Source organism: Hemiscyllium ocellatum, chromosome 24 (genome assembly GCF_020745735.1).
Source record: "Hemiscyllium ocellatum isolate sHemOce1 chromosome 24, sHemOce1.pat.X.cur, whole genome shotgun sequence".
NCBI classification, from domain to species: Eukaryota; Metazoa; Chordata; class Chondrichthyes; order Orectolobiformes; family Hemiscylliidae; genus Hemiscyllium; species Hemiscyllium ocellatum.
Window position 1 is genome coordinate 8206249 of NC_083424.1, and position 27934 is coordinate 8234182.

The following is a 27934-nucleotide window of genomic DNA, read 5'->3' on the forward strand; positions in this document are numbered from 1 at the left end:
AAATGCCTTTGGATTCTCCCTAATCCTTCCTGCCAAGTCTTTTTCATGCCCCCTCCTGGCTCTCCTCAGCCCATTTTTGTGCTCCTTCCTCACCTGCCTGTAATCCTCTAGAGCTGAGCAAGACCCTTGCTTCCTCCACCTTAGGTAAGCTGCATTCTTTCTTTTGACGAGAAGCTCCTCCACTCTTGTCATCCAAGGTTCCTTTATCTTACCCCTTCTTACCTGTCTCAGAGGAACACATTTATGCATCACTCTCAACATCTGTTCCTTAAATAGTCTCCACATGTCGATAGTGCCCTTTCCTGGAACAATTGCTCCCAGTCCATGCTTCCCAACTCATGTCTGATAGCATCATAGTTTCCTTTTCCCCAATTAAATATCCTCCCATTGTGCCTACTTCTCTCCTTCTCCATAGCTATGTAGAATGTAAGGCAGTTGTGGTCACTATCACCAAAATGCTCTCCCACCGCAAGATCTGACACCTGCCTCAGCTCATTGCCAAGCACTAAATCCAAAATGGCCTCTCCCCTCATCAGCCTGTCAATGTACTGAGTTAGGAAACCCTCCTGAACACACCTTACAAAAACAGCTCTTTCCAAACCATCTGCTCGAAGGAGGTTCCAATCAATATTGGCAAAGTTAAAGTCACCCATTACAACAACCCTACTACCTTCACACTTTTTTCCAAAATCTGCCGACCTATGCTTTCTTCCATCTCCCTGCTGCTATTGGAGGGCCTGTAGTAAACCCCTGATGAGATGACTGCTCCGTTCCTGTTCCTAATTTCCACCCATACTGACTCGGTAGGCAGACCGTCCTCGACAATGGTAACTTCTGTAGCTGTGATACCCTCTCTGATTAGCAGTGCTACACCCCCTCCTCTTTTTTGCCCTTCCCTATTCTTTTTAAATGCTCTAAACCCTGGAGCATCCAGCAACCATTCCTGCCCCTGAGAAACCCACGTCTGTTATGGCCACAACATCATAGTACCAGGTACTGATCCATGTTCTGAGCTCATCACTTTTATTCCTGATACTCCTTGCATTAAAACAAACACACTTTAACTGATCCCTTGGTTCTTTCCCAGGAAATTCCTTCCCACTGGCTGCGCTACCTCTTGCTATTGCCTCATCTCCATCAACTCTCACCACTGGTATATAGCTCAGGTTCCCACCTCCCCTGCCATACTAGATTAAACCCTCCTGAACCACTCGAGCAAACCTTCCAGCCAGGACATTGGTCGCTTTCCAGTTCAGTTGCAACCTTCATGTACAGGTCCCACTTTCCCCAGAAGGCATCCCAGTTATCTACATATCTGAAGCCCTCCCTCCTACACCAGCTGCACAGCCACATGTTAAGCTGCCCCGCTCCCTGTTCTGCCTGTTCTCCCTGTCACTTAATTTTCTTCCCGGCAGCCCCTCTGGTCCATGTCACTTCCGCTGCTGCTCCCTCTCCTCCTGTGGAGGAAAAACACCACTGGCCACTACCGGTAAGTAATTTTAAAAATCTCCCTTACTTTAGCTGTAGCCTTCCGAGTTCGCCTTACCTCCACTGCTGCTCCCACTCAAAAAGGTTGCTGGCGTCGAAGGGTAAGTACTTATTCTCACTCCTTTCCTTTCCTTCCCGGTAGCCCCTCTGGTCCGTGTCATTTCTGCTGCTGCTCCCGCTCCTATTTATCTGTAGCCTTCCTGGTTCGCCTGACCTCTGCAGCTGCTCCCACTCTCAAAAAAAAGGCAGATAGCAGTGGGATTTATGCATGTATCTCTCCTTCTGTGTAGGCTTTCTAGTTGGCAGTTTTGTTTATATTTGTTTTGCTACAAGTAGGAGAAAGTGAGGACTGCAGGTGCTGGAGATCAGAGTCAAGAGTCTAGTGCTGGAAAAGCACAGCCGGTCAGACAGCATTCAAAAAGCTGGAGAATCAACATTTCAGGCATAAGCCTGATGAAGGGCTTATGCCCGAAATGTTAATTCTCCTCCTCGGGTTGTGCCTGACCTGCTGTGCTTTTGCTACAAATAGTTCATTACATTTGTCCAGGAGGATTTGTGGTGAATTCATTTGCTTATTTTGATTTTGATCATTTTCCCTGACTTGTGAAACGCTTTCCTTCATTATATCCCACTCTGTGTTGAAGCAATTAATGTCATAAAGAGCATATTGCAATTTAATGCTTCTTAACAAAAAGAATGGAGGAGGTGGAGCATCTTTGTGTTCCAGAGAGATGAAGTGATGTTTCTTAAGAGAACTATTGACATGGATTGAGCTAAGTGAAATTGGTTTTGAAATTGCAAGATTGACTGTTCGATCAATTTTGTAAAACTCACTTTTTTGGATCTATATCCTCTCTTTTCATTTTTCTCTCCTGTCTTTTTCCTTGGGTAGACCATTCTGTTTGTCTGTTCGGCTGTTTTCACGTTCAACGTAATGGGCAAAATATTTTACAAATTAAGTTCATTGAACTATTCCTTCTTTCTATTTATAGTAGAAGTTAGTTTATTCAACCCATGGACTTCCTGTATAACTAAAGCATCAACATTTTAACACACTTCCTCATTTACTTTACAGTTCTGTTAAGATGTTCATCTTGCAGTTTTTTAGTTCTGTCAAACGGACTTATCTTCCTCTTTGTAGATGTTGACTGTGCTAAATGCTAAGCATTTTGTATTTGTATTTTCACCATGTGCAGTGATTTTTGTTCTGCATGTTCAGTCAAGAATGGCATAGCAGAGTACAGTCAGCTCTGATATCACGTGATAGGTTGGTTCTCATGCAATCTCTTAATGGAAGAAAATAATGGAGCAGCCGCATCATTTAAACTAATGAGGCCGAATCATGTTAGAGTCAATATAGATGAGGAAAGTTTGTGTTCTACAAATTGCTGTTTAAATTCCTCAATTCGTTTTGAAGAAACACTTGTTATAGCAGAACCACCTATACTTGACTTCTGAAGTCAAATGCTCAGATTGTGGCTTGCTGCTACCAGGTATCCGAGTCATGTCAGTTTGTGATACTGATTTGTGTGCTGATACGAGAAACTTTCTATGTATTTGTCCTCAAAAGCAGCTTATGTTTGAAAAAACATTTGAGGAATGAGAGTCTTTTTGACTTGATCAAGGTCATTCTATTTGTACAATGTACAAGGAGAAAGTGAGCATTGCAGATGCTGGATCAGAGTCAAGAGTGTGATGCTGGAAAAGATGCTGCTTGACCTGCTGTGCTTTTCCAGCACCACACTCTTTTATATAATACACCATCTAGATTCAAACAACATTCCTTAACCTTTCATGGAGAGTTAATGTTTCAGATCCAGTGACCCTTTAGAACTGCTTCCAGACCTGCTGAGTTTTTGTTTGATTTCCAATATCTGCAGTTCGTTAGTGGTTTTTTTCTTGTTCCTTAACTTTTTTTTTCTCTCAACGATGAGTTATTCCATACCTTTTTTCAATAGTTTGAAAAACCATCAAGATACACAATCACCAAGAATTTGAATGGGATATTCAGGAAGTAAAAGTTTTTTTAAATAATTTGCAGAAACTGAGATATGGAACTGGGTGTCAGGAAACCTACTGCAAGTTATGTTCTGATATTTGTATTGCAGAGATCAGCTTCACATGCTGGATTTTTCTGTTTTTGGATTGTCAAGGTACTTAATTAAAAATGCATACTTTGTTATACTTTATAGTTTCGTTGTTCCAGCTTCCTGGTGTGCCATAGGAGTGAGTTAAGTTTGTTGGAAGTGGTTACGTGAAACCTCCTTCAGGAGATCAGCTTTCACTTGTCTTTTGGGCATATTTTTAACTATTTTACTGGAATGGTTTTAATCTTTTGGCTTGATAACAAGAACCTTGGTCCCCATCTGGAAAATTTGCTTTCCGTGTTCCTTTTCTGTCCTGCCTGATGTTGAAACGCACATGAGATGAGAGTTCTTCAGGATTGAGAAGGTGAGGCTTAACGTTTTGCACGACAAATGTATGTGTGGACTAGTGACAATAGGCTTAGATTTAATATTTGTTTGTGTTTGTTTGTTTTCCCATGTTTTCCTTGCCCTTCTCATTTCAGCGTTGGGAGTGCATTGTCCATTCAAATATATGGAAAGGTTTCAACCGACTGGCAACCACCAGTTGTTATCGTGACTTGCTGCTACTCCTAGCTCATTAAACTCTGACAACCTTGAAGATAGATCTTCCATGCTTGTGGACACTAACTCAGTGATATCTCTCATGGCCTCTTTTCCTTATCTGGTAATCTGTGAGCTAATGTCATACACATAGTTTCAACTTAGGTGAAAGGTTACACGTATATGCCAGGGATGGGAAAAGACTACAGACCAAGAATGCAATTCCAAAGATCAAAAGATCAGACCACAAGATGCAAACTTATTTTTCTTTCAGTTCTTTCAAATTTTGCAATGATGGCATATTGTTGCCGATAGGGTGGCAGTCATACTTTATCTCAGTAATTGGTTAGGTGAACTTGACTCGCTGCTTGCATGAATTCTTCCTTTAAGCTTCCTTGTTTGTCTGTCTGTTCCACATGTTGAAAAAGGTAGATCAAGAAAGAGGGGAGAGATGGATGCTTTCTGTTTGAAGGCTCCAGATATCTCCTCTTTGCACATAGAGCTTTTTAACGTTTTACAGCTCAACCAATCAGGCTGTTGGGCAGAATCCCAATTCTAAATTTCTTGGTGCTGCTAGGCCTTGAATGATCCCTCTAACTGCTTCAAAAAACATTGTATCAGTGCAACAATGTATACAGTGCCTAACTTTTCGTGTTGCATAGCTCTCCTGGTATTTTAGTTAGAGCAATCCTACTTCCTTTGCAGCTTATAGTCCCAACATTTAGCAATATTTCGTCTCTTAGAATTCTCTGCTCTTGAATATTTTTTGAATGTGCAGGCTACGATGAATCAAAGTCACCCTGTTGCTGTCATAAGTAATATAATTTTCCACCTGATAGAAATGATCAGTTACAAACTCTGCCAATTCAGTTAGTCAGGTTTTAATTCGCCTGGTTATCATTAACTGTCTGATTTAAAAACGCGAAATAGGGCACTTAAGTAATGTTTTGCGTTGAGAGCTGTCCAGTGTGACAAGAAAAATGTTGGCTTATTCTTTGCAGCAGAAGTTTCCTTTGCATTAGATGAACTTTTATACAAGATTTTCAGAAATGCTTTGTATGATGAAACAATCGTGTTGTTATGAAAGCAAAATTAAGCATCAACCAGTCAGTAAATTGATTTCTGTGAAGATTGAAACCATAGCTTTATCTTATGGTGCCCTGGCCTCAGTCAACATCTAAAGCAGTTCATCTAATGGTCTATCTAATTTTGGGAACTTGCTGCTCACAATATTTGCCGGATTGGAAGACATTTGCCTGCACCACAGTCCTAAATGCCCTACTGCGTATTCTTAGACTGTGACTCCTAGTTCTGGACTGTGTTCATTGAGAACATTCTTACTGCATTTACTCTGTCTGCTGCAAGGTTTGTGAAGGTTTGTAGCTCAGGTTGAGGTTTAGGGTGTAGGTTTGCTCGCTGACTGTAGGTTTGATATCCAGACATTTCATTACCTGGCTAGGTAACACAGTGGTGACCTCCAAGTGAAGCGAAGCGAAGCTGTTGTCTCCTGCTTTCTATTTATGTTTGTCCAGGATGGGTTTCCTAGGGTTTGTGGTGATGTCATTTCCTTTTCATTTTCTGAGGGGCTGATAGATGGCATCTAGATCTATGTGTTTGTTTATGGCATTGTGGTTGGAGTACAACGTATTCAAGAAGAACGGATACTCAAAAAATACAGTGTGCAACAAACCACGACAAGCAGACCAAACACAGCCAGGAACCCTAATGATGTTACCTAGCCAGGTAATGAAATGTCTCGATATCAAACCTACAGCTCAGCGAGCAAACCTACACCCTGAACTCTGTCTACTCCTGTCAGTATTTTGAGATTTTTGACTTTGTCTGACACTCTTACCCACACACGTGCACGCTGTTGGTTGGAATTGTGGCAAACCTTCACCATTATTTAGGTAACAATCCAGTTGAGTTGAGGCTTAAGACGTCTTACTGTTCATTTGAGTGGACTTACTTTCATCACTACATGCAATAAAGTTCAAATAATTTGATCGTCTGAGATTTCAAAATAATTAGTCAAAGTAAGGGCAGCTTATGCTAACTACCCACGACTTTGAAGCTGCTAAATGATTAACTCCTTTACCTACTCTATTTCCAATGGAGAAGTATTTGCCCTGATCTCAACTGGAGTCTCACTCCATGTCATATAATCAAGTTTGGGAACTTGGTTTAAACAGAGAACAGCTGTCATGAATTGTGGTCAAGTAGTTAAGTATCAAACAATTTGCTGTTTTTGAGTACTGCAGTGGGAAGTCAGTAGAGGTTTGCTTTTGGGTGGGTTGTTGTGGAAGCTCCCTAGTATTGTGTGAAACTTTTGTCTTAATTAATTGATGATGTTGCAGTTTCATAAACATTTTTTCCTTTTGTTGTTTAATGCAAGCCTTCAAGTGCAATTACTTAAGGTTTGGTGCATCAAACCTTTTCCAATGTCCATCCCACTTTAACATTGAAATCAATGATAATAACATAAGCCAGTCAGCAACAAGACTAAAGCAGCACACTAAAATGATTCAAGCTCATAAATTATAGATAAAGATAAATAATATACACATGGAAATTTGTTTTTAATCACTATGTAAAATTGTTAATGTTCATGTATGCTTGTTGTAATCAAGCTGTGCATATTCCTGAGTGACATATTTGTGAAATCCTTCTCTGTTCACACTATTCTGTCCACTACAAACATTCTGCAGCTGCATTCCCTTTTTGTCACCAGGCCAGATGGAGGGAAGGAGCACTTGCAACAGGAGCAGAAATAGAGTACAGTTTGAAGCTGTCATTTGGTTTCATAGTTCATCTGCATGTTCTCCCAGTTTTCTTTGCATGCACATGATCAGTCAGAGTTATGTCACTGCCTCTGCCTGCACTACGTCAGCACAGATACTTTCTAGGCCTGTGCAGTACTGATTGCTAAAGTGTCTTGTTGAGGCTAAAGTCCAGTTTTGGGTATAATCTGCCCTTTGTTGTCTAGCAGCAAGCAGGTAGTCAGTTTAGGAGTGTTTGCCCAGAGTGCCCTTTATGCATTTGCTATTGTTGGAGCAACCTGTGACTATAAATGCCATCTGACTGACTTCACTGGGGGTTGCAGACCAGTTGGGAATTTGTAATCTAGTGTTTGTCCAGATGTGTTAGTAGTTTGCTGATGTGTTAGCTGATGGGAATACAGGTCGTTATGTTAAAACATGGTATTTGCATTCCTCTGCAAGCCTGCGCTTCAAAATAATTACTCTGTACAAAATCACTATAGAAAATTGCTATACTCATTCAGTAGAAAGTTTGTGTTATCTAAAAGCGTCCATAATTCTTCATTCGCGTTATAGCCAATTCTTGTTAACGAAACACACATTATATCAGAACAAGAGTGTGATGCTGGAAAAGCACAGCAGGTCAGGCAGCATCTGAGGACTAGGAGAATTGGCATTTCAGACATAAGCCCTTCATCAGGGACGTCGAATCAGGAATGCCCGAAACATCGATTCTCCTGCTCCTCGGATGCTGCCTGACCTGCTGTGCTTTTCCTGCACCACACTCTCTCGGCTCTGATCTCCAGTATCTGCAGTCCTCACTTTATACATGTTGTCCTGATATAATAGGAGAATGTTTGTTTGTTTGTTTGTTTGTTTGTTTGTTTGTTGTGTATCTTGCACAATACCGGTTAACCTTAATGAAGGTGATTCACAAACTAATAAAAAGGTTAGCCTAATTAGAACTATGCAGCATTAATCATCCATTTTAATACAATTGAAATAGCTCAAACTCTTTGATTAAGTATTGTTCCTTTTGATTTTCATCTCAGTTTAGAAACTTGCACGTGAAATACAAAACATGACCATTGAACATGCTTTCTATTGGATTTTAAGTCATTGTTGAAATGTTCTGGATTCCTAGTTTGACAAATTTTAGCCAGAATGCAGAAATGTGCAAGTTACTCTGTACATATTTCTTGACATTTGACCTTCACAGTAAGAAAAATGTTCTTGTTTTGTGGTTTGCTTTAATTTGCCTCCTATCTCCCCAGTATCTTTCACTTGCTGCTCTGTCTGTATGTATGTCAACCTGCAGTGATTCAAGAAGGACGCTCAACACCACTGTCTCCAAGACTATTAGGGGGCGGGACAATAACAGAGTTGATTGTCCTTGAATTCTGTTGAAGTGTTTTGAGTGTTGATTAAGAAGCCAAATCTTATTGGTTTTAACACCCATTCTTCCACTGGCAAGGCCAGCATTTGCTTCCCATCCCTAGTTAACCTTGAACTGATTGAAATGGCCTAGCAAAACACAGCAGTTGAGTTAACTAGATTACTTTGGATTTGGAGTCATAGGTAAATCAAACCAGATAAAGATGACAGGTATCTTTTGCAAAAGGACAGCAATGAATTCTTGTGGTGTTCAATTTCAGCTGAGTTTCAGAATTGTGAATTGAATTAAAATTCCACCAGCTGCCATTAATAATCCAATGAAATAGGCACTGTGGTGTTTGGCTGAAACCGATCAAAGAAAGAAGATCTATAGTCTGAAATAAGGTAAAACTAAGACAATTGTTATATGGACAAGCAGAAGATTTAAACTAAATACTGCATTCATGTAGACTGTTGTGTTATGGTTCCATGGTTGTTAATGTTTTGAAAAGTAAAGTCACCATAGCCCTAATAGAGCATTGACTTATTAGAGAGAGATGAATGGTGGTGTCTTAATCTGAGGGTCACCATGATTCAGGCAATGGGGGAGGTTGAGAAGGAGAGTCCTACATGGTAACTTCAGGTACTGAAATTGAACCCTTGCTGTTGGCTTCACAGTGCACTACCAATCAACTGTTCAGTCAGCTGGGTTAATGAGGTAACCCTTTGCAAAAACATACTTTGCAAGGACTTTTCATTCTGATGAAACTAGTTGGTTCACAGCCATTCTCATAACCTTGAAGGACTGGCTTTTAAATCTGTTAAAAGATAGTTATGCTACATATGTGGTTACATCAGGGACAAGTAATAGGGTTATAATGAGCTGTATGTTTTCCTTTTAGGGAGTTAATACAGCAATTGCATTTTAATGGGGTGTTGTAAATTTATTAGTTCATGGGACTACTAAATTCCTATGAGCTAATATTATTTTGCATGACTAAGGTTAGGGAAGTTTTGCTTAGAAATTACCTTTCTATATCTAGTTCTGCTTGCAATAAAGGAAGTCCTACAATTTACAGGAATGAGGATTTTGACTTTGGCTTATGGATAAGTCATTGAAATTTTCTTTTTCTCATAGATATCATAGAATCTGAGGAGGCCCATCAGCCCAAGCCTGAACTGCCAAAAACATGCTTCAATCTACATTGGTCTGATTTTACTGCACTAACACAGAGCCTTGAACGTTATGGTACCACATGCTCATCCAAGTACTTTTTCAAGGTCGTGAGATTTCCCAACTCAACTACCCTCCCAGGCAATGCATTGAAGACCATCATCACCTTCTGGGTGGAAATATTTTCTCCAGTTTCCCTTTTTAAAATTTATGCCCCCCTTATTATTGACCCTTTGAAGAGCTGTATTCTATTCACCCTGTTCAACCCCTTATAATCTTAGACACTTCTTTCAGGTCTCCCTTCACCCTTGTGTACTTCAAGGAAAGCAACCCGAGTTTATCTGGCCTCTCCTTGTGGCTGAAATGCTCCATTCCAGACAATATCCTGGTGAATTCCCTTTGCATGCCCTCCAGTACAATCCTGTTCTTCCTATTATATGGTGACCAGAATGGTACACAGTAGTTCTGTACAGCTTCAATGCGACCTCCCTACTCTTTTTTAATTTACATCATGATTGATTAAAGCAAGTGTCCCATGTATTCTTTGGCCCTGTCCTGTCACCTTCAGGGATCTGTGGGCAAGCACTCTGAGCATTCGAGTGCCTTACCATTCTTTTAAAGGGAGGCGATGGCTATGTTGTTTTATAACTAGACTATAAATCCACGAACTTAGCTGATGTTCTGGGGACCGGGGTTCAAATTCCTCCATGGCAGATGGTGGAATTTGAATTCAATTTTAAAAACCCAGAATTAAGAATCCACTGATGACCATGAAACCATTGTTGGGAAAAACCCTTCTCGTTCACTGTTGTCCTCAGAGGAAGGAAATCTGCCATCTTCACCTGATCTGGCTTATGTGTGACTCCAGACCCCCAGAAATGTGGTTGACTCCCAGTTGCCCTCTAAAATGGCCTAGCAAGCCATTATATCAATGGCTGCAGAGTCTCAAAAAAATGAAACAGGATGAATCATCTGGCATTGTCCTAGGTACTGGAAAAGAAATAGCAGAAATAGTCCTGTCGATATTGCAAAGTCATCCTTACCAACCGAGTAGTCAAGCAACAGTTTGACATGGTCATACTCATGGAATCATATCTTACAGACAACTTCCCAGATGCCACTATCACCATCCTTGGATATGTCCTGTCCCACCAGCAAGACAGGTCCACTAGAGATGGTAGCAAAGTGGTGTACATTCGAGTAGTTGATGCCCTGGGAGTCCTCACCACTTGACTCTGTTCCCCGAGAAGTCTTATGGCTTCAGCATAAACATCAGCAAGGAAACCTCTTGCTGATTACAAAGTACAATCCTCCTTGGGCTGATGAACAACACTTGGAGGAAGCACTTAGGAAGGCAACGGCACAAAATTTACTATGGGTGGGGGATTTCAGTGTACACTACCGAGTGGCTTGACAGCAATATCACTGAGCTGGTCAGGTCCAAAAGGGCATAGCTGCTAAACTGGTGAGGGAACCAACAAGAGAAAAATATACTTGACCTCCTCTTTGCCAGTCTTATGGTTGCAGATGCATCTGTCCATGACCGTATCAGTAAGAGTGACCATCACACAGTTCTTGTGGAAACTAATTCTCACCTTCTCATTGAGAAGAACCTCCATGGTTGTGTGGTGCTATCTCACCATGCTAAATGGACAAATAGCAGCCCATGTTCAAACACAAGACATAGACAATATCCAAGCTTGGGCTCACAAGTAGAAAGTAACATTTGCATGACAAGTATCAATCTATGACTATCTCCAGGAAGAGACAATCTGACCACTGTCCCTTGACATTTAAGTGGTGTTACTATTGCCAAATCCCCCACTATCAATATCCTGGGAATGGTTAACATTGACCAGAAATTCAACTGGACTCTCCACATACACACTGGCTGCAAGGGCGGGTCAGAGGCTAAGAGTACAGCAACGAGTAACTCACATCCTGCCTTCCCAAAACCTGTGCATTCATCTGTGAGGTACAAGTCAGGAATGTGATGAAGTACTCGCAAGTCGCCTGGATGGGTATAGATCCAAACACTGAAGCTTGACACCATCCAGGACAAATCTGCGGTGGTGCTTGCTTTGCATTCCATCCAGAAGCAGCCATTCCTCCCACCAGCAACGCTTAGTACCAGTAGTGTGCACAGTCTACAAAATATATGCAAAAGTTCATCAAAGATCCTCAGACTGCACCTTCCAAATCCATGATCATTTCCATCAAGAAGGGCAACAGACCAGGTCTTCATCAGGCTTTTGCTCGAAATGTCGATTTTCCTGCTCTTTGGATGCTACTTGACCTGCTATGCTTTTCCAGCACCACACTCTATGCTGATCTCCAGCATCTGCAGTCCTCACTTTTGCCCTGGTTGGCAGCAAGCCTAATAAAGACAACTTCAAACAGATTTTAAAAGCGTAGTAGTACTTTGTCAACAGTGGTAAGATATCACATTGCTTCTCGTCACATGTGGCTCATTGTTACAGAAGTTACACTTCTTTGGTTTGGAGTTTTGGTCTGATAGCTTTTTGAAAATTTATGGTCCTGGGGAACTCAGTTAGCAATTGCTTACTGAAGTTAAGTTGATATTTTTCACTTGCATTTCATGTGCTTTATTTATGTCTAGCAATTGCGAAAATATTGAAGGATGGTCATCCTATTTAATCTGTCAAATGGATTAAATCTTGGACTAAAGGAATAACTTACAAATGTGTTGGAAGCCAAGTGATCAACTCTTGAAGATTTTACAACTATCTTGACTTAATTGAAGGCTGCTCTTGTATTGCCTTTATTTATGCATTGGAATAAAATTTGGCAAAAACTGAAGTATGGTCTTTAAACTGAGCAACAAAAGTTATGTATAACTGGACAATTCGTCTTACCGTGAGAGAAGACTTGGCAAGCATAACAAGATGTACTGAATCAATCTCCCAAATATTGTCAAATAATTGTGGTTTTTTTTTGATGCTGGAAAATTGCTATGTCTCAAGACCTGAACAGGGTGGTGACATCTGTGACCATGGGACATGTTGATAGTCCTTAAGTGTGGTGAGCAACTTGTCAGAGTGCAGGGAGCACAGAGTCGTGGAGGGGCAGGGACATGTGAAATTAGAAGATGGGGTGAGAAATCTGAGTCGGGAAGAGAAGGAGGGAACTTTTTAATCGGTGCAGTTTTGAACTGAGTAACACGAAATTTGTTTTATTCTCTTGAGGGATGCAGTGTCATGGGCCAGCATGTATTACTATCCAAAGTTGCCCTGGAAGGTGGTGCTGCACTGTTGCCTTGAACGGCTGTGAGGATAATATTAGCATGAAGAGACCATTGGCTGACTTAATAGAAATCACTGGGGTCAATAGATCATTTATTATATGGCAAGTTGTAACTAGTAGGCTGCCACGGAGATCAGCACTGGAGCCTCAATTCTTTTTGCAATGTATATTAGTGACTTGGATGAAGGCACTGAAAGTGAAAGTTGCTGACACTGCAAAGGTGGGTTGGAAAGCAAGTTGTATGATGATGATGAAAAGTCTGAAGGAAACATAGATTAAGTGAGTCAGCAAAAATTTGCTGGATACAATAGAATATGGACAATGTAGTGGTTCTGTTCGCCGAGCTGGAAGTCTTTGTTGCAAACGTTTCGTCCCCTGGCTAGGAGACATCATCAGTGCTTCTTTGATGTTTCTTCCGGCATTTATAGTGGTCTGTCCTTGCCGCTTCCGGGTGTCAGTTTCAGCTGTCCGCTGTAGTGATTGGTATATTGGGTCGAGGTCGATGTGTCTGTTGATGGAATTTGTGGATGAATGCCATGCCTCTAGGAATTCCCTGGCTGTTCTGTCTGGCTTGCCCTATGATAGTAGTGTTTTCCCAGTCGAATTCATGTTGCTTGTTGTCTGCGTGTGTGGCTTCTAGGGATAGCTGGTCGTGTCGTTTCGTGGCTAGTTGGTGTTCATGTATGCGGATTGTTAGCTGTCTTCCTGTTTGTCCTATATAGAGTTTTGTGCAGTCCTTGCATGGTATTTTATAAACTACATTAGTTTTGCTCATGTTGGGTATTGGCTCCTTTGTTCTAGTAAGTTGTTGTCTGAGCGTGGCTGTTGGTTTGTGTGCCGTTATGAGTCCTAGGGGTCGCAGTAGTCTGGCTGTCAGTTCTGAAACGCTCCTGATGTATGGTAGTGTGGCTAGTCCTTTTGGTTGTGGCATGTCCTCGTTCCATGGTCTATCTCTTAGGCATCTGTTGATAAAGTTGCGCGGGTATCCGTTTTTGGCGAATACCTTGTATAGGTGTTCCTCTTCCTCTTTTTGCAGTTCTGGTGTACTGCAGTGTGTTGTAGCTCTTTTGAATAGTGTCCTGATGCAGCTTCGTTTGTGTGTGTTGGGGTGGTTACTTTCATAGTTTAGGACTTGGTCTGTGTGTGTTGTTTTCCTGTGTACCCTTGTGGTGAATTCTCCGTTCGGTGTTCTCTGTACTATCACGTCTAGGAATGGGAGTTTTCCTTTTCTACTTCTCTCATGAATCGGATGCCTGTGAGTGTGGCGTTGATGATCCGGTGTGTTTTTTCTATTTCCGTGTTTTTGATGATTACGAAAGTGTCATCGACATATCTGACCCAGAGTTTGGGTTGAATTTGTGGTAGGGCTGTTTGTTCTAACCTTTGCATAACTGCCTCTGCTATGAGTCCCGAGATTGGTGATCCCATGGGTGTTCCGTTGATTTGTTCGTATATCTGATTGTTGAATGTAAAGTGTGTAGTGAGGCACAAGTCCAGTAGTTTAAGTATGCCGTCTTTGTTGATAGGTTCTGCCTCCTGTTTTCTGTTATGTATGTCAAAAGAGCTACAACACACTGCAGTACACCAGAACTGCGAAAAGAGGAAGAGGAACACCTATACAAGGTATTCGCCAAAAACGGATACCCGCGCAACTTTATCAACAGATGCCTAAGAGATAGACCACGGAACGAGGACATGCCACAACCAAAAGGACTAGCCACACTACCATACATCAGGAGCGTTTCAGAACTGACAGCCAGACTACTGCGACTCCTAGGACTCATAACGGCACACAAACCAACAGCCACGCTCAGACAACAACTTACCAGAACAAAGGAGCCAATACCCAACATGAGCAAAACTAATGTAGTTTATAAAATACCATGCAAGGACTGCACAAAACACTACATAGGACAAACAGGAAGACAGCTAACAATCCGCATACATGAACACCAACTAGCCACGAAACGACACGACCAGCTATCACACTCAGACAACAAGCAACATGAATTCGACTGGGAAAACACTACTATCATAGGGCAAGCCAGACAGAGAACAGCCAGGGAATTCCTAGAGGCATGGCATTCATCCACAAATTCCATCAACAGACACATCGACCTGGACCCAATATACCAATCACTACAGCGGACAGCTGAAACTGACACCCGGAAGCGGCAAGGACAGACCACTATAAATGCCGGAAGAAACATCAAAGAAGCGCTTCGCAGGAGGCTCCACAGCACTGATGATGTCTCCTAGCCAGGGGACGAAACGTTTGCAACAAAAACTTCCAGCTCGGCGAACAGAACCACTACAACAAGCACCCGAGCTACAAATCTTCGCACAAACTTTGAATATGGATAATGTCAAGTAATTAATTTTGAACAAGGTGAAGAGAGGAGTAGTATATTGTTTAAGTGTAAAGAGCCTTCCGAATGCTGCTTTAAAGAAATGATCTACAAAAGTAGCATTTGGGTGCAGCAGTTAATTAGGGAAGCAAATGAGATTTTGTTGATTATGAAGAGAATGGAGTGAAGTAGTCAAGAAGGGTATTCTAGCACAGTGGTAGTTTCTGTACCTCTGTGCAAGGAAACATGTGTTCAAGCAGGATTCTGAAGGGTTTTGACAGGATAAGTGAGGATGTTTATCCATGTTGGGGAATCCAGAACTGTGCAGCATTGTTTCAGAGTAAGAGGTTTTCCGTTTAAGATGGAGATGAGAAATCTTTAGTTTAAAGAGTCCTGGATCTTTGGGTTTTGTTTTATAAAAACCCCAGAGAGCTGTAGATGCTGCCATTTGAAGATATTCAAAATCTGCAAGATACAGTTTTTTTTTAACTTGGAGAGTGAATTGTAATGGGGAGCAGGTAGGAAAGTGAAGATCATTTCAAGGTTTAATCACACTCGATCTGAGTGGTGGGGTAGACTTGAGAAATTGTTTAGTCCACTCCTATTTCTCATGTTCTTAAGATCTATTTTAAGTTCATCTGCAATTTCAAATTTCATAGATTCTTGTGTGGAGCAATGGAGGCAAAGCTGTGGCATCCTTGAAGAGCTCATGGATGTTAGGGTGAGCATGCCTCAAATGGGGCATCTACCTTTTGTCTATTTGCTTAAGTACCTTTTGGATGTTCCTGAACATCAGCTGTTTAATGTAACGTTCGATCCTTTGTGCACAGGCAATAAGTGGCTATATTTCAGCTTTGAACAATCTGTGGAGAAATATGTAGACTGCATGTAAGTACATTTCATACACAATTTGTGTTATGGCTTTCTCTGTTGCATAAAGCACAATCACATTTTTCTGCTTGTAGAATTTGCAAGTCAGACTAAAAAAAATGCCAACAGATGAAACACTATATCTTGAATATTTTGTTCACAGTCCAGATGTTAGAGGTTTCTTCAAGCTACATTAACTTCAGAAATGAGCTTTCAACCATATTTCTGGATTGCATATTTTTTCTATTGCATAGTTTTTCTACTGACTTGAACCTGACATTACCTGTTTGTTTACATCTACAGTAGCATCTTGTGTTCATGGAGTACCACTACTGTTACACATTTTAAGTCAAAGACATGCAAATAGGGAATTACTGTCAGTGTTGCTGTTGTATCAGAATGTTAACTGGGAAGATCAGCATTCTAAAATTAGATCGCTTGACTATATTAAGATGTAGAAAAATGCACTGGTGCTCTGGTTTACTGTGTTTCAACTCTATTATTTATTCAACAGCAATGCAAACTGAAATTGTACTGAAGAAGTTATTAACTTCAGCCCATGTTGTATTAATGTCTTATTATTTGTAACCCCCACTTCAAGTTGTAACAATATTGCCTTGTCTGCAGTAAGATGCAGTGTTCTGCCCATGGACCGTATTATCCCAGTTCATATGTTCAAACTGCTTGTGAAAGAGCAGCTCTTACAGTATGGACTAAAACATTTCAGGCAGACCACAATGAAAGCTCCTGAGTAGGGCACTTATCACAGGGATAAAATGTAGTTTCTGATAGAAATCTCAACACTTTTCAAAACAGAAGATATGCTGTAGCTACTGTCCTGTCGCCTGAGTTTGTAATGCATCTCATTCCCCCCACCCAAGGGAGAATCTTTCATTTGTAACTTTCTCATTTTGATATGTGGCTGTGCATGTATTCAGGAATGTGTTATAATTATTCTTTTTGTCTTCAACCTTCAAGCGAAGCAGGCAAGCCCATAAAAGTTTCCAGCTGTGTGACTTTCACTGTTCAAATCAGCATTTAATTTCTGCAGAACCCATGTGTTGTTTCCATGTGCTGCTGCTTCTATCTCATCACCACCTGGAATTCCAACTCTCCATCTAGAAAGGAGTGGATAGAAGAGGAAGATGAAAATGAAGATAAATGTCAAGAAAGCAATGGGAGAAGTTTTTTAAAACCTGACTTGATGAAGCATTGACTCCATGTGTATCTCTAAATCATTTTGCATTTTGACATTACATGCTTCTTTCCAACTTTCCGGAACCCACTCACTCCTGCTCTGGCCTCCTCCATTGAATCACTCCTGCATTAGGTGGAAAGGTAACTTTATTCGGTTGTGGAGACTTCATAATGTTCTGTATTCAGTGAGCTGTTACTAGAAGAAATTCTTCCCAAGCCTGCTTTGAAACTTGGGTCCAATAATATTCCTTTTCCATTTATTAAAATCTTTTCTTTGGGATACAGCCGCACATTGCGACTTCACTGTAGCCATGATCCAATGAAGAATCTTGATGTATGACTTGGAGACAGCACAGTTTGGAGAAGTGAGGAATGAGAGGGGAGCATGAAGGAATGTTGATTTTGAGTCGTGAAGTAAAGGGGCTCATAAGTGAAGAGCTTTGTTGGCAACATTAAACAGAATTGAAAGCTGCCATTTTAAAACCAGATAATGCCCTTTCCTATAAATGAATGAAAAAGTGAAAACTACCTGATACTTCAGAAAGAAGTACTTTAATGAGTGCTGTCATGTTAAACAGCAGAGGCAGTCTTTTTGAAAGTATAACATTTTCCTGCAGTTTTAGATGGCTACATGCCCTTGACATAATTGCAACAAGCCACTTTTTGGCCAACATAAAGACTCTGACACAATTAATCTGGTAATATCTTTCCTATAGATGGTTCTCTTTCCTTGAATGAGTAAGCATGATATCCATTTGAGCTGGGATTAATGTTACATAATTGAACTCCCCAACAGTAGCACAGAGTTAGAACAAGTGTTTTCCTCTTTTCACTTGTCACACGGTCCTTCACTGTTAGTTTTGAACTCTTGTCCAAACAGAAGGTGCTTCCAGAAGATTTGAAAATAGTCGAAAATAAAGTGTGAAGGTTTTGTCCAAATCATCAAAATGCCACGATCTAAATTTATTTGAAGAACTAATTGCGCATGCATACTTATTCTGTGGTACTGAACTCTCATTTGGAGGTCCTGTCCTTAATTCACCTTGGAATGCTTATGTCTTGCATATTCTCAATGTCTGAAAGTATTGAGGCATTTCACCTAATTTACAAGTTTGCTGCGGCCAGCAAGCTAATTTAATTACTACGTTTGATTTAGTCATTTTAACAATGACTTTGTTTGTTTGTTTTATCCCATGTTCACAACAGCTGGCTATTGTGTACAAATGAGTTGAATGTGCTCTGACAACTTTTAGCGGGAGTGTGAATTCTAAGAGTGCTAAGTCACACAAGCAGTGTGACTTTGACTTGCTGAAGAGAAGCAACACAAGCATATCCTGTTTAAAAATTGGACTAAGATTCAAATCTACCTCTAAATGAAAATCCTAACACGGTCTGGTGTTGGCTCTCTGAACCCTTCCTGGAATTCTTGGGACTTGTTTTAGATTTTAAAGCATCAACGTATCAAAAATACAACCAGGAGTAGGTCATCCAGCATGACCATGGCTGGTCCTCCATCTTGAAGTCCTTTTTTTTCCATCATGTCCTTAACATCTTAGTCCCTAGAAATTTATGCGCTGGCACTGGTTAGCACTGCTGCCTCACGGTGCCAGAGACCCGGGTTCAATTCCCGCCTCAGCCAACAGTCTGTGTGGAGTTTGCACATTCTCCTCGCGTCTGCGTCGGTTTTCTCCAGGTGCTCTGGTTTCCTCCCACAGTCCAAAAGATGTGCAGGTTAGGTGAATTGGCCATGCTAAATTGCCTATAGTGTTCGGTGAAGGGGTAAATGTAATGGGTCTGGGTGCGTTGCTCTTCCGAGGGTCGGTGTGGACTTGTTGGGCTGAAGGGCCTGTTTGTACACTCTGTAATCTAATCTAATCTTTCTCAGATGTGTTCAGTGTCTTGATCTCCATAGCCTTCTATGATGTAGAAATTGATGTAAGGTTTCCAAAATGATTGCTGGGATGACCGGTTTGGAGAAGGAGAGATTGTGTCAAATATTCAGTGGACTTTAGAAAAATACAAGGGGATCTCATTGAAATGTATGAAATTCTGACAGGGCCCAACAGACTGGATGCAAGCCTGGATGTGTCCCATGATGACGTCCAAAAGAATGGGTTACAGTCTCAAGGTCCATCATAGATTTGTGTGTCCAAGGGTGCTGAGGATGATGGTGGGTATTATGTTTGTGGTTCACTGGAACCATAAACCAAGCCCACAGTAAACCGGGTAAACTTGGAACAGGCAAAGGGAATACTTTATTGTAGGTCTCGGCTCCACCATATATTTTTAGACTGCCCCGTAGTCCTCCCCTGTCGGTCACCTGACCTGTCTTTAAGGGGTAACACACACACACCCAACTACCCGCCTCTCTACATTGGCATGACCATTCTCTTGGAAGTTTGATTCCGAGAAGGCTATCTCCTCATTTTGAGAACCTTTTGTATTGAATTGTCTTCTGGCTTTTGGAAGCTCCTGTTCTTCCGTAGGTATGTCCCACTGGCTGTTTATCTTGTGATGCTGCTATTGTCTCCTCCCTGGGTATGGCCAGCCTTGGCTCAGGGCACATGACCTGGTTGACACCGCTTCTCTCATCTGGTTGTGTGCAGTATTCTGAGGAGGGACAACCATGTGGTCTGCCTGCTGCCTCCAGACCAGTTTATTGCTAATCTGCATTTTACATGACAACAGGCCTGTTTGAGCTGCCTTCACTGGGATTCATTTGTCTCTCTAGATGTTTAATTTCGGGCCAACATGGCTTTTCCTCTTTGGAATATCCTCAAAAGCCCTCAACTGTGAGGTTTCTGTCCTTCTGATCATTTTGATTATGGTCTAGCACCCTCTGGTCTCTTCCAGCTGCAGTGAATCACACTGGGTTCTCAGCTGGTGGTTGAATATTGAAGATGCCAATGAGCACTGGATTGTAACGTGTATTCCTGTACATCGTGAGGAACTTGTTACCATCTGAGCTAATCATTCCCTTTAGCCCTTTAAGGCCTGCTGTACAAATCTCCACCATTTGTGTTTGTGGTTCACTAGAACCATAAATAGAACATGAGGGAGATACAGGGTAAACTTGAACAGGGGATACTCTATTCTAGGTTTCTCAGCTCCACAGTCCACCCCCCACCCCCCCCACTCTTCCAGGTCACCTGACTCACTCATTGAAAGGGGTAGCACGCACTCAACTACATACATAAGTGGGAATGAAACGCTCTCATATATTGGAGAGTACAGATGTGCCAATCTTTGGTAATACAATTACGAAGCTCAGCTCAAATATCACTGTGGTCAAACAACATACCAACACTTGATGTGTTAGTGTGGAGAGCTTCCACACAAATGAAGTACCAAGGTGGATGGTAATACCAATATATCTGCGCTCAGGAGAAAACTGGAGGATCATTAAAAGTGAATCTTTGTGTCTTGTGCAAGTTGTCTGCTAATTGTGGTGTGCTGAAATACACATACTACAGAATGACCTCGAATATCTGAACAAGACAGGTGGAGAGTATTTTGTTCAGTTAAAATTTTTACAGGACCGTGAGACCTTGTTCGGATAAGCTGAAATTCAGATAACTGATTTTCAGGTAACAGAGGTTGTTCTGTATTTGTAATTGAGTAGTCTAATATCGTGGGAGTAACAAGTTGTCATATCTCTTATGGAGACAAATAATTGCAAATATGGCAGTTCTTGTTCTATTTAATGCAGATTAAGATTCTTTTCTCTCCAAGTATTCACTCCCAGTTGGGGTTGGAGGTACTGGATGTGGGTGAATTTGAATTGTATCATAAGCCAAGTTGTTTCCCAATCAGGTAATAGTGTGACATTGGATTTGGCATCATCACATTCTAAATGTGGCAGCAATGCTTCAAATATTACTGTTTGGAAAGAAACCTGAAACATTGAGCACCATAGAAAATATGACCGTTAGGTTTGCAGGTGATATCACTGAGGTATCCATACTATTCGATTAAAACAGGAAAGCATTGCATGAATTGCCATTGCAAGTTAGTTTCAGATCATCATGATTCTGCTGCAGCCAGATTCAGAAGTAGTCTTTCTGAAATTCTGCAGTCTTACTGCAAACTTTTCCTTAATTGAAGCAATTACGTTAGTTTCTTTAATATAGCAGATATATTTTTAGAATTGCATGCTTATCGCGTAGGAAACGTGCAAAATCATTTTTTGTTCCTCAAAATCTGTTTCTCAGAATGTTGCAGAATTATTGTGAAGCTGCTTAGTGGATTTGCAGTGTTTGTTTATTCCCTACTCTCTGATAGCACAGGCGTCCTTCTTTGTCATTTTTCCTACTATTTAAATTGCGTCTGCTTCCTGTGCTGAGATGGATGTCCTTGCTGCGGTTTCAGGAGAGTTTTGTTTTCCACTGCTGTCCTTCCAATGACCTGCAGCCATGCAGATTTGCCGTAATCTGGGGCTGATTAGTTGGAATTGCTGAAATTTTTGAGGTTCTTCTCTACCTTTTGCCATAAATCCGCTGCATGCATCTTCCCTTTGCGTGCTGCCCACAAACTATTCGCAGCAACAATTAATGTAATAATATTGCAATGTAGCTGTGCTTGGGTAATTCATGGTTTGCATATGTAACAGGTGCCAAACAGGAGGTCAACAGCTAAATTGAAAGCAATGTTACAAATTGAGATTTGCCAACATATACTGCAATTAAAGGGGTCTATTGAAATGACGAATTATTTTACCGCTTGTTATTTTTCCAGCATCTGGATTGCGCATCTTAAGGGGCACTGGAAAAGGTTATTCTATAACTATTCTGACATGTTATTCAGGTTGAAAGACAGTACTGAAAAAAAATTGCTGTGGCCCATTAAAATTTGGCATGATTGCTTAGACAGCTGCAAGACTGAACAGAATAACTCCAACTGGATCTTGTGCTGAAGTATGTCATGCTATGCAAAATACCTCAGATCAGCGATTTTGTCTTTTGGAGAGCTAAATGTGAGTCCAGTAATGGTTAAAAATCAGAAGCAAAACTTGATCTGAATTCAGGGAGCTAAAACATTTTGATTTTTTTTAGATTTCTTACAGTGTGGAAACAGGCTCTTCGGCCCAACAAGACCACACCGACCCTCCGAAGAGCAACCCACCCAGACCCATTCCCCTACATTTATCCCTTGACCTAACACGACGGGAAATTTAGCATGGCCAATTCACCTAATCTGCACTGTGGGAGGAAACCCACGCAGACACTGGGGGAACGTGCAAACTCCACACAGACAGTTGCCTTACAAGGGAATTGAACCCAGGTCTCTGGCACTGAGAGGCAGCAGTGCTAACCACTGAGCCACTGTGTTTGGAAGATTTCTTCACTGATTATTCAGAATTTATTTCATTTGATTGCCATTCTTCTCTAACGTGACATTTTGCATTTCCACATTTTTGAAGTTCACTGTCTTTTTGTAAAGCACTTCAATATTTCAAGGCCACAAACATGCTCAAGATATGTAGGATTGTTCTATCAAGTTAGTTTTTGTTTTGAATTTATGCTCTGAAGTGATAGACCCAGTTCATGACCATAATTACGATTGTCTTTTATTTATTTCTGCTCACGAGGTAGAGGTCATAGGGGCAGCTCATGCTTTATTCAGGTGAAATGTGGACAGGTGACTGACTTGTATTCCTTCTAAGCATTTGCATTGACTACTTGTAACTCAGGAATGTTGAAAATTCATTTACGGGATTTTTCTAACCAGCATGTGCACTGGGAGTGTTTTTTTCCAAGAAGGCAAAATAAATTGTGCGAATCAAAAAATTGTTCATCGAACTGAAGAATGATTGATTCAGACTGCGAGTTGCAAGCTGGCAGTACTGAGGGCTCAACAGAAGCCAGTTTAAGAGGAACAAAACAGACTTTACATTTTGAAGATGCCTTGGCAACTTGGCCTGAACTTGAACCCATCCAATTTCCTTTAGTAGTGGAAAAAATGTACTGTTGATTGTTAGTCAAGTACAAGATCAAGTTGTTTACCAGAATTAGAGTCAACTGTTTGCACTTCCTGTACATGTCATTTAATAATGTTCTAGAGCCTGGTTTTGTCAAGGAATATTTTAATATCAATCTCCATCATTGAATGTAGCAGAGAGAATTACCAATTAAATATCTTGTCGTCTTAAAGGCATTTTTCGAAATAAGTTGAAGGCAAGCAAAAGACATTGCATTAAAACTCAAATGCAAAGTTTCTGAAAACTTTTGCATAAATAATCATGGTATATTTCACTGATCCACAAGGTCAGTCATATCTCCAAAGGGGACTTCTGATTACATTGGAGGTTTTGCTAACAACTACTGACTGTATACCTCAACGTCTCTTGATCATTTGAGTTTCTTGGTGGAATGATTTTTCTTCTTCAAGATTGAGAATGCTGGTGAGGCTTGTCTTTGTCATTAATCACTAATTGCACTTAAAGCTTTTTAAACATTACAATGCATTCAGTAAATGTATGCCCACAGTATTATTAGAAAGGCAGATCTAGTAATATTGAGGCAGTGGTGATTATAGTTTCATGTCAGGATGCTGTGTTGCTTAAAGGGCAGCTTGCTGGTGGTTTTGTTCCCATGCAATTATTGCCTTAATCGAAATGGTCAAATGTTTGGAAGTTGCTGCTGGAGAACTTTGGTGAGTTACTGCAGTGCATTGTGTAGATGGTCAACCCTGAACTCTGTGGATGGTAAAGAGAATGGATATTGAAGATAACAGATGGGGGGGCCATCATCTCTTGTCCATGAAGGTCATTGCCTTGCACATGTATACAACAAATGTTACTGAAGCAACGACCCAAGTCTAATGTGGCCTAGGTCTTGCTTCCCACGTTTGGACACAAACCAATTCTGTTTTGGAGGAATGGAGAATGGCATTGAATATTGTGTAGTCATCAGTTAACCACCCCAATTGTGAACTTTCACAGAGAAAGTCATGGATAAGTAGCTAGGATGGTTGCACCATACATTAGGCTGAGGAATACTGCAGTAATGTTGTGGGAATGCCTCTTTAAAGCAGTAACCATCATTTCTAACTTGTGTAAATCTACATTGACTCCAGTTTAGTTCTTATACTTCTGCCATACTATCGTCGGTAGAATACTAACTTAATAACAAGGGCAGTCACTCTTAATTTTTGTTCTATCTTGGTCCAAGGCTGTCATGAGGCATGTGCTGAGTGGCATTGGCAGAGCCCAAAGTGAGCATTCGTAACCAGTAAGTGTTGCCGGCTACCCTTTGATAATCACTTCGATTATCAAGAGCGGACTGATGGAATGGTAATTTGCTGGCTTGGATTTGTGCTTTTTGCACACAGGTATGCCTGGATAATTTGCCATATTGCTGGCTAAATGTTGTGGTGGTGTTATGCTAGAGTAGTATAGCTTGTGATCTAACCAGAACTCGAGTCAGGGTCTTCAGTACAGTTGCTTTTGCAATATCCAGTGCCCTAAGCAGTTTGTTCATATCATGTGGAATGAGTCAAAGTGGCTGAAGACTGGTATCTGTGATTCTGCAGACCTGCAGAAAAGGCCAGTATGGATTATCCACTTGGCACTCTGGACTGAAGAATTTGGCAAATGTTTCATCCTTTTCTTTGCATTGATGCTTTGGACTGTCCTGAAATTGAGGATAAAGGTAACGCTCAAGCGTCCTAGCTGACCTTTCACATCTCATCCCAACATAAGCCGCCTTCTTCCGCTTGACAGGAGATTCAACTTCCTCGTAAACTACGGCTCCCACACTTGACAACTTCCTGCCTGCCTGACAGGTATATACGTGTGAAGGACCCGCAGTATACATGAGGTTGGTCCAGGTGAAGACCATCCTGTTTGTAGAGGTCCCACCTACCCCAGAAAGAGCCCTAATTATCCAAAACCCTCCCTCTTGCACCATCCCTGTAGCCACATGTTTCTTGAGTAAGCTCCACATTTCAGTTGTGCCCATCCCTGCAGTTTCTTTCCCCATCTTATGCATCCTCAATCTTGCCTAATCTCGTCATAATTACCTTTTTCCTCCAGCTATAACTCCTGCCCAGCGATATATACCTATCCCTTTTCATCACAAAAGTAAACATAACTAAATTGTGGTCACTGTCACCAAAGTGTTCACCTACCTCCAGATCTAACACCTTGGCTGGTTCATTACCCAGTACCAAATCTAATGTGGCCTCGCCCCTTGTTGGCCTGTCTACACACTGTCAGAAAACCCTCCTGCACACATTGGACAAAAACTGACCTATCTAAAGTACTTGAACTATAGTATTCCCAGTCAATATTTGGAAAGTTAAAGTCCCTTGTAACAACTACCCTGTCACACTCATTTCTATCAAGAATCATCTTTGCTATCCCTTCCTTTGCATTTCCTGGAACTATTTGGAGGCCTATAGAAAACCCCCAATAGGGTGACCTTTCCTTTCTTATCCTGTTTCTAACCTACACCCATACTACCTCAGTAGACATGTCCTCAAACATCCTTTCTGCAAATGTAATACTTCCTTGACTAATAATGATCTCCCCCCCCACCCCCCCCCAAAAAAAACCACCATCTTCTCTGTCCTTACTGCAACATTTACTGGAACCTGCAACAACCATTCCTGTCCCAGCTCGATCCATGTCTCCAAAATGGCCACAACATTGAAATCCCAGGTATTAACCCATGCTGCAAGTTCACTCTCATTATTCTGGATACTCCTGACGTTGAAGTAGACACACATCAAAACAGCTTCTTGCTTGCCAGTGCCATCTTGCAACCTTGAAACCTTCTTTCTGGCCATACTACACTCAACCTCATGTATAATGAAACTACAATTTTGGTTCCCAGCCCCCTGCTGAATTAGTTGAAACCCACCCGAAGAACACAGGCAAATATCCCCCCAGGATATTGGTACCCCTCTGGTCCAGATGAAGACCACCCTGTTCGAGAAGGTCCCACCTAACCCAGAAAGAGCCCCAATTATCCGGGAATCCAAAACCCTCCCTCCTGCACCATCCCTGTAGCCACGTGTTCAACACCCCTCTCTCCCTATTCCTTGCCTTGCTAGCACGTGGTACGGGCAACAAACCAGAGATGATAACTGTTTGTTTGTCCTAACTCTCTGAATTTCTGCCTTAAATTCCCATCTCTCTTCCTACCTATGTCGTTGGTGCCTATGTGGACCAGGACTTGGGGCTTTTCCCCCTTTCCCTCCAAGGATCCCGAAAACCCAATCCGAGACATCATTAACCTTGGCACCTTTGAAGGCAACATACCAACAGTGAGTCTCTCTCATTCCCACAGATCCGCCAATCTGTCGCCCTAACTATGGAATCCCCAATGAGTAATGCTCTGCTCCTCTTTTCCCCTTTCCCTTATGAGCAACAGGACAGAACTCTATGCCAGAGACCTGTGCCCCATTACTTAATTTGGTAAGTCCTCCCCCCACCACAACACCAAAATGGTATCCAAACAGTATAACTGTTGGGGGGAAACAGCCACAGGGATCCATGCACTGCCTACTGGTTCCCTTTCCATTCCCTGACAGTACCCCATCTACCTTCTTGTACCTGAGGTGTGACCATCTCCCTGTAATTCCTCTCAATAACCCCGTCTGCCTCCCGAACGATCCAAAGTTCATCCAGCACCAACTCCAGTTTCTGAACGCAGTTTTCAAGGAACTGGAGTTGGATGCACTTTCTGCAGATGCATTCAGCAGGGACGCTAATGGTGACCCATAACTCTCCTATTCTGCACGTGGACCATTTAACTGCCCTAACCTCTCTTCCCAACATTCTAAATTCCCAATGAGGCAACTGAAAATTTTAAAGTAAAAACTAGTCCAATTACCAATCTGGTGCATTATAGTTTCTTTGGTTGAGGAGGAGGATGTGTGGAAGACACTACCTGAGTAGTGTTTCAGGTAAAGCAACTGCTTGAATATAAAGCCTCATTTACCTAGCAATCCCGTGTCCACTCCTGCTCAGCATGCAGTTAGCCTATACACTGGGTAAGTTTTATATATTTTAAATTTACCTTCCTGTCGGGCCTCTGGTCCTTGCTGTTGGCCCTCCCAATTCAACTGCTGCCGAAGAAATGGAAGTCCAAATGTGGACCCTGGGGGAAAAAAACTGTATAATGTCTGTTTGTGTAGCTTTAAATACAGCATTTAAATAGGCTTCACTTTTTAATAATGTATCAAAATAGTTAGCTACAAATTTTGTTTCCAAGTTCATATTTACTGTGGCATAATTGCTGTGTTCAGCTACTATTTAAAAGACACGTTTGTTCTACTTTTGAGTTGTTGTCTCAATGTTAAGATGTCAAGGTCTGAAATGTGATTTATTTTATCTTTTCTAGCACAAGAGATTTCCAGAAAAGTCTCAGCCAGTTGTGGATCTAATGTCTAGCATCTAACAGGTTTCTTCTTCAGAGCACTGTATACAGGGTAGGTATAAGTTTTTTTTCGATTTTTGATGGGCAGTTACCTTAAATGGTGCTCCATTTCTTCTCAGTTTTGCAAGACAATATTTTTTTTTCTTGAAGGGAAATCCATAAGTTCGAAGTATGGGCAAGGACTAAGGAAAATGAACAAAATATGAAGAATGCTTTTGGTCTTTGTTTGAGCTCTTTGTTTTGGGTTTGAGCTGAGGGCTGAAGGTGACCTTTTGGACTGTGGGCAATGGCTTGTCTGTCTTTTAAAAGAGAGCAAACAAACTGTTACTTGTTTGAGGTCACACCTGGAATTTGAGTGCAGGTTGATTCTTGTTAAAAGTGCTCCTAAATGCTTTGATTCTGAAAATGCATAATGTTCATACACTTTGCAGATGTTAAATGTTAACTGGAC

The 27934-nt window shown here is 41.3% G+C and overlaps 1 protein-coding gene across 11 annotated transcripts in view; it reads left to right on the forward strand.

Annotated features, from left to right (window-relative positions):
- Window positions 1-27934, forward strand: part of arvcfb (ARVCF delta catenin family member b) — a 323925-nt gene that overhangs the window by 91487 nt on the left and 204504 nt on the right. For 8 of the 11 annotated variants that reach the window (XM_060843416.1, XM_060843422.1, XM_060843424.1 and 5 more), the window contains one exon: window positions 27448-27535. The exons of 2 other annotated variants lie outside the window; for them this stretch is intronic. The gene's annotated coding sequence lies outside the window, so the exon portion shown is untranslated. Of the gene's footprint in view, window positions 1-15709; window positions 15756-27447; window positions 27536-27934 lie in introns of those variants that run through there. One more of the 11 variants, XM_060843421.1, reaches the window with a different exon arrangement.